Source organism: Cupressus sempervirens, chromosome 1 (assembly GCF_028749045.1).
Source record: "Cupressus sempervirens isolate cs-2001-9-10 chromosome 1, ASM2874904v1, whole genome shotgun sequence".
NCBI classification, from domain to species: domain Eukaryota; kingdom Viridiplantae; phylum Streptophyta; class Pinopsida; order Cupressales; family Cupressaceae; genus Cupressus; species Cupressus sempervirens.
In genome coordinates this window covers 48,979,923-48,993,781 of record NC_143118.1, presented here as the reverse complement: position 1 = coordinate 48,993,781, position 13,859 = coordinate 48,979,923, and positions in this window count along the sequence as shown.

Sequence of the window (13,859 nt, the reverse complement as noted above, 5' to 3'; positions counted from 1 at the left end):
ATTTCTCCCCTTTTTTGACACTTATGTCAAAGGGTTCTAAGGAGTATACTTAGCCAAAAAAACTAATGTTTACCTCCCCCATTTTTTTTAGAGCTACATCCCAATTCTCTAAAGCAATGTCAAGTGACTTGTGCTGGATGGTAGTCTCTGCAGCAAGGTGTACCCGTCCATCAAGTGTAGAAAGATTTGGATCTTTCTTTAAAAATTTTTCAACATACACTTGCTCCTTGTGGAGGACTTCTAAATGAGGGGTTATGGAGGATTGAATTTGCATCAATTTTTCTTTAATATTGGCTTCCTCTGCTGTAAGTACAACTAACTCCCTTTGAGTGTGAAGTAATTCTGCAAAATGCTTCTCACTTTGAGCTGGATCTCTAGGTAATTGCATGCTAGAGATTTTCAAGGTTCTTTCCAAGCTCATTATTCTTGATTTGTTTCTTATGTGAAATTGGAAAAATCACACAACTTCCTATACAATGAAAAAATGTTTTCAAGGAAAACTTTGACCTTATCTATTTTCTTGGCCGACTCTACTTGTTCAAGTGCTATGCTACTTGATATCTTTTCATTCACTTTTCCTTGAAATTTTCTCTCTGACCATTCCATGAGTTTTACATTGGTTTTCTGGTCTTCATTGGTCACCTGGTCAACTATGTCTAATAGTTGCTGTATTATTGGCTTTGCTTCATCTGGTGAGTGAAAACTAAAGGAATCCATAAAGATATCCTTGATCTCATGAAGTGCTTTCTTATGTTTGAATTCTTTCCTAAGTATTTCCTACCTCATCCTTCTATCTAATGCATTTTTCATTTTAGTCATTTATTCCATTGTGATGGTCTTGGAATCATAGGAGGAATCACAATATCCTCATCTAGTTCAGGGTCTCCATAATGAAATACCCTTGCCATTCTAGTTGAACTTGAGCCTAGAGTCAAAAGTTGCAAAGGAATGGCTTCAGTGTTCAACTTCTATATGGTCTTTGTAGGAGTGATAGTCTTCAATAGTTCTACCAATGTTTGAAAGGTGACCTGCTCTTTTTCTTTTGAGGTATCTTCCTTTTCATCTGACTTCCTTTCCTCTGCACTCGGCATCTAAATAGTATCACTTGTTGCACTTGGTGGAGGTGGTGGTGGAAGCATCAAAATCTTAGTGCTAATAGCTTTATAGGTGAAAGGTGGTTCTTGTGTTTTCACCTTTTCTCTTTGTGGTGCTGCTATTGCCTTTTGTAGTTCATCAACACTCACCAATACAGGGATTGTGCATAACTATACCTATAAAGTGGATTGGTGAAGGATCTTGGAGAGATCCTCTGTAGTAAGGGGATTGATGTTCTGAGCCAACTTGTCAAGAACATCCTTAATGATTATTATTTTTGTAGGTGTGATGATTGTATGAGGTGGACTAGGAGGTGGTATTTGTGTGTCTTGCACACTCTGTTCCTCTTGTTGCTCTTGATATTTAGCTATTTCCATGTCTTCTCCTTTAGCCAGTTCCTCCTCTCCTTTATCTTTATCCTCTTCCTCTCCTTTTTCTTCCTCGCTTTTCTTTTCCCCCTCTTTCTTTTCTTCCTCTCACTTCTTTGTTTCCTTTGCGTTTACCTCTCCTTTCTGCTCTTCTACTTTCTTTTTCTCTACCTTCTCTTTGGCACTAGTTTCTAATTTATTTGCTTCCTCCGCCTTGTCATCAGTTATCTTATATATTGTTTTCCACAATTGTGTAGATTTATTTATAACATCTTCAATCTTGTTTTGAAGGATGTAGAAGGTTCTGTACATAGGTGCAAACTTGCCACTATGTTTCTTGTTTGCCTTGGTTATTTGAGAATTTGTCATGTCAAGCTTTACTTGAGCTAGGGTAGATTCTCCAATCTCCCTCTCCATCTTTAGACAATAATGCCACTTATTCTCAATTATCTTATATAGTTCCTTGGGCATGGTATTGTCAAGTTCTAGAGGTGTGTTTTTTAATTCTACCATCATGGCATACACAAATTCCTCTACTTTATTTTTCTCTTCCCTACCAAGCTTATTGAAATTAAGAGACTTTAAATCATTCAAATATGCATTTTTAATCTTATTACAAAGTTTATCAATTGCAGATTTAGGAGGATGGCTTACCACTTTAAATTGGCTAATGTCTTCTGATTTAGTTCTCTCTTCATCATCTGTATCTGGTTGTGCCACATACCTTCTTCTCTTCTTTGGCTCTTCAATAGGATATTTAAGAGCTTTCTTATTCTCTTTTGATGCCTCTTTGGCCTTTTGAGTGGTTTCTCTTGTAGTGGCCCTTGTTGCTGGAGTTGGCTTAGTGACCTTTTTAGGCTTGGGCTGAGCTATAGGCTATGTTTTTTCCTTTCTCTTCTTTTGCTCGATAGGTTTAGATTCTCCCTTGGCTTCTTCTCCCTCGACACCTTCCTCCTTGTCTTCTCCTAGGCCTTGTGTTAGCTCTACTAGGCCTTTCCCTTGCTCTCCTTCTTCTTCATTACCTCCATCTGCTTGTTGTTGTTGTTGTTCTTCACCTACTTCTCCTTCAACACTTGCTCCAAATGTCTTCTTTATCTTCCTTCCCATTTTATCTTTCTTCTTAATAACATAAGCTATTTTAAATTCAATCTCAACTTTGGACTTAACAACATCATATGTTCCAAAGTGAGGAGCTTCCTTATCTATTTATTCTACAAGAAATGTTATGATTACAGTTGAGGCTTCATCTACATCAAGTTCATATCCCAATGGCCTTAGCCATCTTACTCTTGTTATTGCTACTTGGATGTAGGTGTAATCAATGTTAACCAAGAAGCATATGTCATTGACATGTTTCTCTTCTAATGAAACTGGTATTCTCATTCTCTACTTCATAGACTTCTTAAAGTCTTCAAAATAACTTGTCATCTGAGCCTCAAAGTTATCTCCCATCTTATCAATGAACTCATTGATTTGTGAAATTGTAGTTCTATTGGGGTTCCAATTCACCTTTCCTATAGAGGGGAATTCTTCCATCACATAAAATAATATACTCATAAGAACTGAGCCAAATTTGCATTGAGCACCTTTTTATCTCCTTATTGCTCCTAGGTTCTCATTAATTTGCTGCAACATGGGTTTTGATAGATCATATGTGTAATATTTCTTTACCAGTTTGTAGGCTACATCAACTACTAAACATGGCACACTATTTAATCTACTGGATTGATAGAATTTGTGAGATATTATTCTCATAGCAAAATCTAGAAGGGGATCAGTTATAGTATCAATGGTCATTCCTCTATTGTTCTATTTGGCTCCTATATTTTTCTCAATGACCTCCTCTCTATCTCTTCTCAAGGTCTTTGGCTGATCTAGGGTTGGGAATATCGTAATGATATGAACTATTCTCTTGGTAATCTTGATAGGTCCTATCTCCAGCCATAGATAACCATAATGAATTCTACTCAAAACAATGCAAATCCATTCAGTTTTGAATCTTATAGGGTAGACTAGGGCATTGGTCAAACCCTTTTTCTCAACTATCTTGAATTCCTTTTTCAGAATCTTGTTCTCACATAGTTTGTCATAAGCTTGGAATATTTCAAAATCACCTATGGCATCAATTTTGTAGTTGTAACATTTTCTCACATCTTGCACCATGACCACTTTAGGTGGAATGATGGATAATGCACCAGTTGGGTCGTTTCTGTAAGCAACTTTAGGGATTGGCCTAAATTCGGGTTGCTTTACTTCATTGCTAACTAACTGAATCTCATGACTCTCTAGAGGCCATTTTACTAAACTAGGGTTTTAAATGTATTAAAACTTTAACTCTGCATAGCTCGACACTTGATAAATACCTTTGAATTGATGAGTTCATGCTAAATTATTGTTGGAATCCATGCAAATGGCTGCTAGGTTGTTGCTTGATCACTTCTTCACTCTTCTTGACTTTGCTCTATGCTTGAATGGCATGAAAATGAAAGAAATTTGACCTTATACCTGTCAAAGACCTAGCATTAAATGCTTCATGCATACAACTATAAACTCGACCCTTGAAGGATTCAATATGACTTAGCTCCCATTGTAATTCATTTACTCAACTTCAAATTTAAAATCGACATCTATTGGAGCTTTACTCAACATTAGAGGAAAATTTGACAGTATTGGAAAAAATTTTAGATTTTGACCTAGCATCTTTGCTCATGCAATTTTATTCCTTGCAATACTTCTTTGTTCTTTGGAATTGATGTATTATTTAACTTTGTATATCAGTCCCATACAACTTTATTTTGCTTAGTTAGATGAACTGTGATCACTTGACCTCTTGGGTGAAGTGATTTCTCCATTTGATGTGCTACACTCACCTTTCTTTTTCCAAGTTTTGTTCATTTTCCCTCTTATTTGTTCAACATCAACCTTCTCTTTTCCTTTGTTAACTTATACCTTAGGAGATTTTGACTTTGTTGGGCAATCTTTGCTAATATGACCAGTCTTCAAGCAATTGAAACATGTAGTTTGGCTTAGCTATCTGATGTAACTCCCTCTAAAATGTGTCCTTATGCAATTCTTTTGAATGTGTCCATACTCTTGACAGTAGTGACAACTATACCTAGTATTGTAATCCCAGTTGTAGTGATGTGCATGGTTGTTTCCTCTTGAAGGATGATTAGATGTCCACATAGGCTTTGATCTACACTCAAATGCTCTATGTCCATATTTTTTGCAGTTGTAACAGTGTCCTTCAAATCTTGATGTCCTCATAGTTTTGGTTCTACATTCATGTGCTTGATGTCTTTGCTTTTTGTATTGGTGAGAAAAGATTGCATTGGTAGGCTTATCATGCTGATGACTATTCTTGCTCCTGCATATATTAGAGGTATGTCCCTTTTTACCATAGAAATGACAAGTAAGTTTAGTGTTTTTACCTTTATTCCTTTCTTCTATAGTCTTGGATGATTCTCCTTGTTCAGTGTTGGTGTAACCAAGTCCTGAAATATCATTACTAGCCTTTGGTGATTTTAGCAATTCTTCAAAGTACTTGATAGCCTCATTGGGTTTTTTGAAGCTTTCTGCTATCTCTTTTTCTCTCTTCAATTCATTTTGCAATTGTTCATTCTGAATTCTCAGAGTGGAAATCTCAATGTCCTTCATGTTTAGCTCATGATGAGCATTCATCATCTAGCTTTAGGTGTCTAGCTGCATGTTTGAGATCTTTTCAAGCTCAATTATCTTCTCCTCCAGTCTATTGGTAAGATTTCTCTTGTCATCTTCTATCATGGCCTTGTCCTTAATGGCTCTCTTCTTTTGTTCAGTCACTTCACAAATCATTACGGCTTGTGATTCTTGTTCGAGCTTGAGTAATCTAATTTCTTCAACTTGTGCTTTATTTTTCTCCACTAGTTCTGCTATTGCTACATTAAATTCCTTGGAATCTCCACTGGAAAACACTTGTGTGGTATCAATCTCCTTGTAATGTATGATATTCTCAGCTATGGCTATCTGCTTCCTTCTTTTTAGGGATTTTCTCAATTCTTCTCTGGCTTCTTCCACTTTGTGTAGAGCTAGGTGTACATCAATCACTTGATTGTCTATGATCTTCCCAAGTTTGAAGACTTCCATTTTCAGATATTTTCTCTAAATTGTTAGGCTTCTCCTTGTGAGAACTTCTTCTCTGATACCAATTTTTGGAATGTTCAAAATGGGAAGAGTACTTTTGAGAGAGGGGGTGAATTAGAAGTACCACACTTTTGACCTTTTTTTCAATCGTTTAAGCTTATAACTGAAAAGTAAACTGCAAGCATGTATACATATAAATGAACATAAAGTAAACACATGCAATAACACATAACAATAGATTTGGTAACTCAAAAAACCTCCAGGAATAAGAAGGTAAAATTGGGGTGGGGATGATACCCACAAAAATTACTGCAGCAATAAATGTTTGACCACTTCTGATGGTCTACCCTATGAAAGACCTGCCCTATTAAAGGCTTTACAATATGTCAATAGTGACTTGGTTAGAGGATTTACAAAAACTTTACATGAAGTGTCACCCTATTAAAGGATTTACAATAGGTTTTTAAACCCACCTAATCCAATAGAATTTTCAATCACCTTCTTCAAAGGTTCTCCTACCTAGCTATTAAGCTAACCTATCAATATAGGATTTTCAACATCTAATACAATGGTAAGAAAGTATTAGAACAATGACCCTAACAATATGTAATATTTAATTACTAGATTTAGGCACTTGATCTACTCTCTCTAATCTTGATCCTCTAAGATATGATATCTGATCGTGTCCCTTGTCCCTTATGCTATTCTAATCAACTAGATATGAAATTGCTACTCTGTTCCTCTAAGTCTTACTCCCTTCACACTGAATTTTGCTATATTCTCCCCATACACTATTCTCTTCCACATACTTGATGGAGTTTTTGATCTCCTTTTAAAGATTGTGAAGATGTAGGGTTAGGTATGGATCTATGATCCATATTGAATCTTTAAGTTCCCACTCATTTCTTGCATTTTTCTCATTAGTTGCATGCCTTCTCCATTTTTCTAATTAGCTGCATGCTGATCACATAGGAAATGTAAAAGATTCATCTTTATCCTTTTTCTCCTTCAAAATCCTTCTATGTCAGCTCCAAAAATGGTTTACCTCTGAGTTTTTGAGGGCACAAACTCATACACTGATTTTGTGTTACTCAACACATACTAGACTACTGGTGCTCAGCACATACTATCGTGGATTTCTCAGCACCTATTACATTCTATCTTTCTTGACACATGTATGATTCCTGGCTCACTTGGCATATGAAGCATTTTGACTTGCTTGACATTAACTATGAATCGACACCTATATATCACTTGACATTTATATACTACTTGACACTTGAAGTCACTTGGCACCTGTTAAAAATCTGACTTAGCACACACTATGGCTCGACATACATAGTGTACTCGAAATCAATGTAGAAAATGATTAAGTGTGTTGACACTCAAATGTCAAAACCATCTAAGGGCCAACAAAGACAATATTATATGACTTATGTTGGCTTAACCAATTAACCCTAAACATACTTGATGAGTCAACCTAAAAATTCTTGATGAGTTAATCCAAATTTTTTTTTGAGTGAGTCCACAAACCTCATGCCTTATGAAAAGTGTATTTTACTTTCTTGACCAGTCACCATAGACCAACAACATTCTACTTGGAGACTGATCTTATAGCCTCACTACTACCCTTAAAGCTCCCACCAAATTGATTATCCCTAGAATCTATTGTTCCTTTTATTATTTTTATTCTAGAAGACCAACTACCTTTATTAATATATTTTTTGGATTTTCATCTATTTGGATCTTTTCTAGCTTTAAATGTCCATCATCCTCAACTAACCAAATAAAATTGTATAATAGTTGTATGTGTTTTATCTTTGAATGTAAAGTACAATTATTTTCTTCTTTAAGTATCCCTCTGGCTATGTGTATATATATAAATTTTCTTCTTTAAGTATCCCAACTCTTCCATGAATAATTAAATCCATAGCATCTCTTTGGCATCCTCTATAGAAACACCATAATCTACCTCTATAATGGATAAAAAATTCAACTTTTGTAACCAATAAATCCAATTCTCTACTATCCTACCAATAGTAAATACACATCATGTAGTACTCCACCTAGTATCTAGATCCCTTACCTTGTAAATTTTTATTAGAGCTCCCAAAATGTAAACATTTACTGGAGGCACCTCTCAAGTATTTAAGAATCCATTTGACTTCATTCTAGTGCTCAATCCTAGGATAATTCATACCTACTAACAACCTACTAATAAATCCCACAATATGTCAAATATATAATCTTATACATACCATGATATACATTAAACTACCTATTGTTAAAGTACAAGGTACCTTATAGATTTTATCCTCCTCTTCTAGTGTCTTTGGACATGCCTCCTTAGTCAATTTCAAATGACTAGGCAAAGGTGTGCTAACATATTTTGCATTTTCTATATAAAATATTTGCAAATTTTTTTCAACCTAATTATCCTAAGATAGAGTCAATTTCATGTTCTTATATCTACAAATTTTCATACCAAGGATTTTTTTTGCTTCCCTCAAATGCTTCATTGCAAAAGAATTTTCCATCTCTTGTTTCAACATCTTAATGTGATCCATGTTAGTTTTGGAAGCAATTGATTAATTGTGTATTGTCTTTGATGTTACACAAAATGTCATATCATTTATAGTCAGTGTATGCTGAGCTCACTCTAGCATTGAAGATAGTTTCTTATGTCTATCGAGCATTCCAAAGTTTGCCTAGTTGAGAAGACAGTGTCTACCAAGTTCACTTGGGTGGCAAAGGAAAGTTTGCAGAAGTTGAATGTTAACTGAGCTCACTCAGTTAATAAAGGAAATGATGGATGGAACTAGTGTTAACCAAGCTCACTTGGATATCAGAGGAGCTTTGTGAAAATGTAGTGTTGACCGAGTTCACTTGGTTAACATAGGAAAATTGATTTGAGTTAGTATCTACCAAGAAAATTTGGCTAATGAAGGATTTTCTTGTTTTGGCAGATTGAGTTCAATTGAATTGTTTGTTGGTTCTAGCCAATTGGGGAGTTAAATATTAATTATTCTAAGTTGTATTAAAGATGACTTGAAAATATGTAAGATATAAATAAAAGGTCAAGTTGAGGATTGAATGTGGAATATAATTAAAGTTTTGATGATGCTTAGAGGAAGCAAATTAGAAGGATAAGAAGAATATCCTTGTTGAGATTCAAAGATACATTCAATCAGGAAGGATCAAGTATACAAGCCAAAATTGAGATCTGTAATCAAAAATTTAGTTGCATCAAAAATTAGGTCATCTCATTGTTAGTCTCTAACCATTGTAGCAGTGATCTAAATCTCTTAACAAAGTTAGCTTAACATCTATTTGCAAATCCTCTAACAAGGTGGCATTTCTATTAAATTGTCTAAAGACCTCTAACAAGGCCACTCTTGATAGGGTGATTAAATCCTCTAACATGGTCATACATAATAGTGTTTTTTGTAACCTTTAATAGGTTTGGCTCCTAACAGGGCTCAATTCAAAAGAGAGAAAATCAGTAACTAGTTGCAATTGGTGGTTTTTCCCAAATTGGGTTTCCACATTAAATCCTAGTGTCTATTGTGTTCATGCTATTTTTTTTATGTGTATGCAACTAAGTTAAAGTAAGATCAATCACATATAATATCTTAAGATTTTCATGATAAAAATTTTATGAGTTTTTTCAGTGTTTGCCAAGTTACAACATTTGTTAGTGTAAATCAAGTGCATGTGTATTTGTCGAGTTACAACATAATACAATTTAATCAAAGTTTTGTTTTGTATTGACATCTAAGGGATCTAGGATTTATTTATGTAGTAATTGATTCACCCCTCCCCTCTCAGTTACTCCTCTTATATTTCTAATAATTGGTATCAGAGCTTTTGGTGTTTGCAGAGAAATTTTCAAGGACCTAAGCTAAAGATCAGGATGTCTTATAGAAAAGAGATTCCCAAGTTGAACTTAGGAAACTTTACAGTAGGGAAAGGACTTATGAGGTTACATTTGGAAACTATTAGTGATTCAAGTTGTAAATATCATAATAGGGAATACCAAACTCCTACTAGAACATTATCAATTGAAGAAATTGCTGAAAAGAAAAATCATAACATCATGATGACTGACATTGCTTCTACTCTTAATTATGCTAAATTTGATGAAGTCAAAAGTTGTGCTACAACTTATGATATGTAGATGAAACTAAAAGCTATCTATGGAGGAGATGATAATGTAAGAAGAGCTAAAGCCAAAAGTATTATAGGATAATTTAATCAGATGAAGATGAGAGAAGATGAAAAAATTGCAAAATATGTTGAGCAAATTAAAGCAAGTGTGAGCACAATCAAAGCATTTGGAGGAGACATTGATGAAAAAATAGTTGTAAGCAAGGTACTCAAAACCCTTATTCCTATCTATGGAATTAGAGTGTCTGCTATTCAAGAAATGAGATGTGATCCAAATAGCAATATAACTTTGGATACTCTAGTTGGAAGATTGACAACTTTTGAGCTGGATTACTACAGTAAGTATGTCCCTAGTTCCAAAGGTATTGAGTCTGCATTTGAAGCCAAGATTTCACTTAAGAAAAAGGGTAAGAAATCAAAAGCCAATCAATCAAAAAGTGAAGAAGAGGGAAAAAGTTCAGACAATGAGTTTGAAATTGTTGAAGCCCTACTTGCAAGGAAATATTCCAAAGGAAGAGGAAAGTACAAAGGTAAGATTCCTCTAATATGCTTTTCTTGTGAAGAAGTTGGTCACAATGCTGCAAGGTGCCCAAATAGAGAAGACAAAGAGGAAAAGAAAAGCAATAAGTTCAAATTAAAGAAAGAATTCAAGAGCTATAAGGACTACAAGGATAAAGGTAATAAATATTGTTTTATTGCTAAATATTCTGATAATAGTGAAGATGAAATGGTATATATTGCTATAAAAGATGAATCTAATGATGAAGGAGATAAAATGGCACTTATCTCTCATGTTAGAAAAAATAATATATGAATTATTGATAGTGGTTGCTTGCATCATATGACTAGAGAAAAAATAAAGTCTTAACACCTGAAACATTATGATGGTGGTAGCACGAGATTTGGAAATAATGAAACTTGTTGCATAAAGGGAAAATGGTGTATCTCATTAACCAATGAGCTTAGATATGACAATACTTATTGGGTTAAAGGACTAAAACATAATTTTCTGAGTGTGGCACAGTTGAATAAAATTAAATTCAAGATAGAATTCATGAATGGGAAGGCCAAACTACTGGATAGAAAAGGTAATCTAGTTGGGTTTGGAAAACAAAAAAAAGGTAATCTATTCTACCTAGATCTCAGTGACAGTTCATATTTCATTGCTTAACTAGAAGAAAACTAGTTATGGCACAAAAGATTATGTCATGTAAAATTTGATAATCTGGTCAAGATAAGCAAAAACAAAAGAGTAAGAGGTATTCCTAGCTTGAGGAAACCTGATATGGATCTATGCAAAAATTGTCAAATTGGTAAGATGGTAAAAACTAGTTTCAAAAGCAAGAACTATCATTCTAAAGAAGTCTTAAAGCTTGTACATATAGACTTATTAGCCTATAGGAATAGAGAGTTACAATGGAGATAAGTTTTTCATTCTTTTTATTGATGATTATTCTAGAATGATGATTTTAATGTATCTAAAAGAAAAATATGAAGCTTTTCAAAAATTTAAGTGGTATCTGGCAATAGTAGAGAAAAAACTGGAAAGAAGCTGAAATGTTTGAGATCAGACAAAGGTGGTGAATTCATTTCCAATGAGTTCAATGAATTTAGGATTGAAAAAGGAATTAAGAAATAGATATTAGTCCCTGATACACCTCAATAGAATGGTATAGCTGAAAGAACAAACATATCCATCATGGATTGTGCAAGAACATTGATGATAGAAAATAATGTTGCCATCAAATAATGGAAGGAAGCAATAAATACTCCAATGCATACCTTGAATAGAGTATAATTGAAGAAAGACTCAAATCAAAGGGTATGTGCAGGATCATGGTGTGACAAAAAGTGGTGATGTGAAAAAAGTAGAGTTTGAAAATGTCTAAAAGCATTTCAAAATTTGGTCTGACTTTTTTCCACCCATCCATAATACCAAGGTTAAAAATTTTGGGCCAAGCCTTTTTGGGTATCCAATATGAAATTGGATATCGAAACCTACAACACAGATTTTAAAAAAAACTCCAAGAGTTATTTTGCATTGCATTTTTTTTGAGTTTTATTGTTATGCTCAATTCAGGTATCAGATTTTCGAATGAGTATCAGATAAAGGTAAGTTTTTTGGTATTATTTTATGATTTGAATGAATATTATTATAAATTAGTTATTTTAAATAGAATTTGTTAAAAAATAGGTTTTTTAAAATAGAAATTGTTGAAATTTAGGTTGTTTCTAATAGAAAATATGTTTTGCAAATTAAAAGGTATGGTTGACCCAAATGATGATACTGAGGCAAGAAACAATGTTCCTCATAACCCTCTACCAAATGATCTAGTACCCCCTCAAAATTATCCACTAAGTGATCCCCTACCCCCTCAAAACTCTCTTTGAATTGAAGATTTGATAATTGAAAATCTTGCCAAATTGAGGGTTTTGTGAACCACATATAACAATATAATCACATTGGCTCCCATCTTATCCATGTTAAACACCATAGTGGATAATATTAAAACACTTACCGATGAACACAATGCTGCTCTTCACTAGCATGAGGAAATGCATGCCATGTTTGATGATGGGTTGGACTATGATGAGGTTGTGGGCCTAAATATAACTAAAGATGATATAGTTAACCTTTTTGTGTACACAAAAATCAGTAAAAAAGTAGAACACACAAAGCCCAAATTATCAATTAAATGGTGCACAAATGAGGTTGTACGTGTGAAATTTTGGGATCATTGGTGGATGGGTTTTGACATCCCTCTACACATCAATTTAGAGGTGCCATTCTATTTCATTAAAAAATTGTATGCCAAATTTGTGTTTCACCTCAAGGTGAACTATTGGAGCAAGAGGCCCAACATGGTTGTAGAGGAGGAGCTCCTTAGAATAGACCCTTTGCCCAGAGGAAGAAAGATGGTGCTTTTATATCCCCTATTGATGTCTCGCCCCCCCTAGTGCAACATCCTAATATCATTGCAAAGGCTAGCTCCTAGACTATTAGAGCCACCCATAGATTGAGTAGCCTATTGATATCCTAGGCTAGGTCAGTGTTGCCCCCCTGTATTGATGATGCTGGCACAAATTCATCATTAGAAAGATCATCACATGTTTGTGTGCCCCATACTTGCATGATGTGAAAGAATATCTGTCTGGGTCCCACAGGTGATCTTTCTAAGTATCAATTTGTATTTGAGGAGGATACACCAGATGCACTTACATAGTCTACACACCCTAATGTGAGAGAGGAGAGGCATGAAAAAGCATGGATTCCTTCTACGTCGGTACATGTATCCATTATTTTGTTACAACATATGCAATTTGAAGTTAATCTTTATAATAGAGTAATTTTAACCCATATTGACTTATACATGTATGCGATCTTCATTCATGTTTAGTTGATGATTGAGGAGGAGCTCAGAAAAGTTAATAATGTCATGCCCTCGACTATTTCATTTGGCCTTGAGACATATACAATATATTATGTTGTGTTATCATTATTTTTCTATTTGATATTACAGAATATATGGTTTCTAATCTTTCTTTTCTCTTGCAGGTATCACCTGTTAGTGGGGGGAAAAGTGTGAGGGGTAAGCCACAACCCATTGACAAGGGAAAGGTAATTTTGTTATTTTAAAGTGATTAAATATCAATGCATTCTTGTAAAATATTTATGGTAATGAAATTTAATTACATTCTTTATTGTACAGGACATGGCCACTAATGATGAATCTAGGTAGATTTGACATCGTAGACCCTCTGGCATTTCCATTTGCAATGAGAGCCCTATCATATGTATAAGTATCATTTATTTTTTATTTTCCTTATTTTCAAAATAAATTCAATAGTAATTTCCATGATATTAACAACTAGTATTTTGTGTCTCATAGGAAACACCAAGTGCATAGGATGTTGGATGCCAGAGTTTTGTATCTTTGATGATTTCCATTATATCTAGAGGAGGAGTAGAAATATATATGTTTTCATTTGAATTATTGAATATATGTTATAAATTTAGCATGCTATGAATTATAACATTGTTGCCCCACTTTTCATCCTCTATTTGAGTAATAAAAGTGATTACTTTTGTCTTAGTGAATTCATATT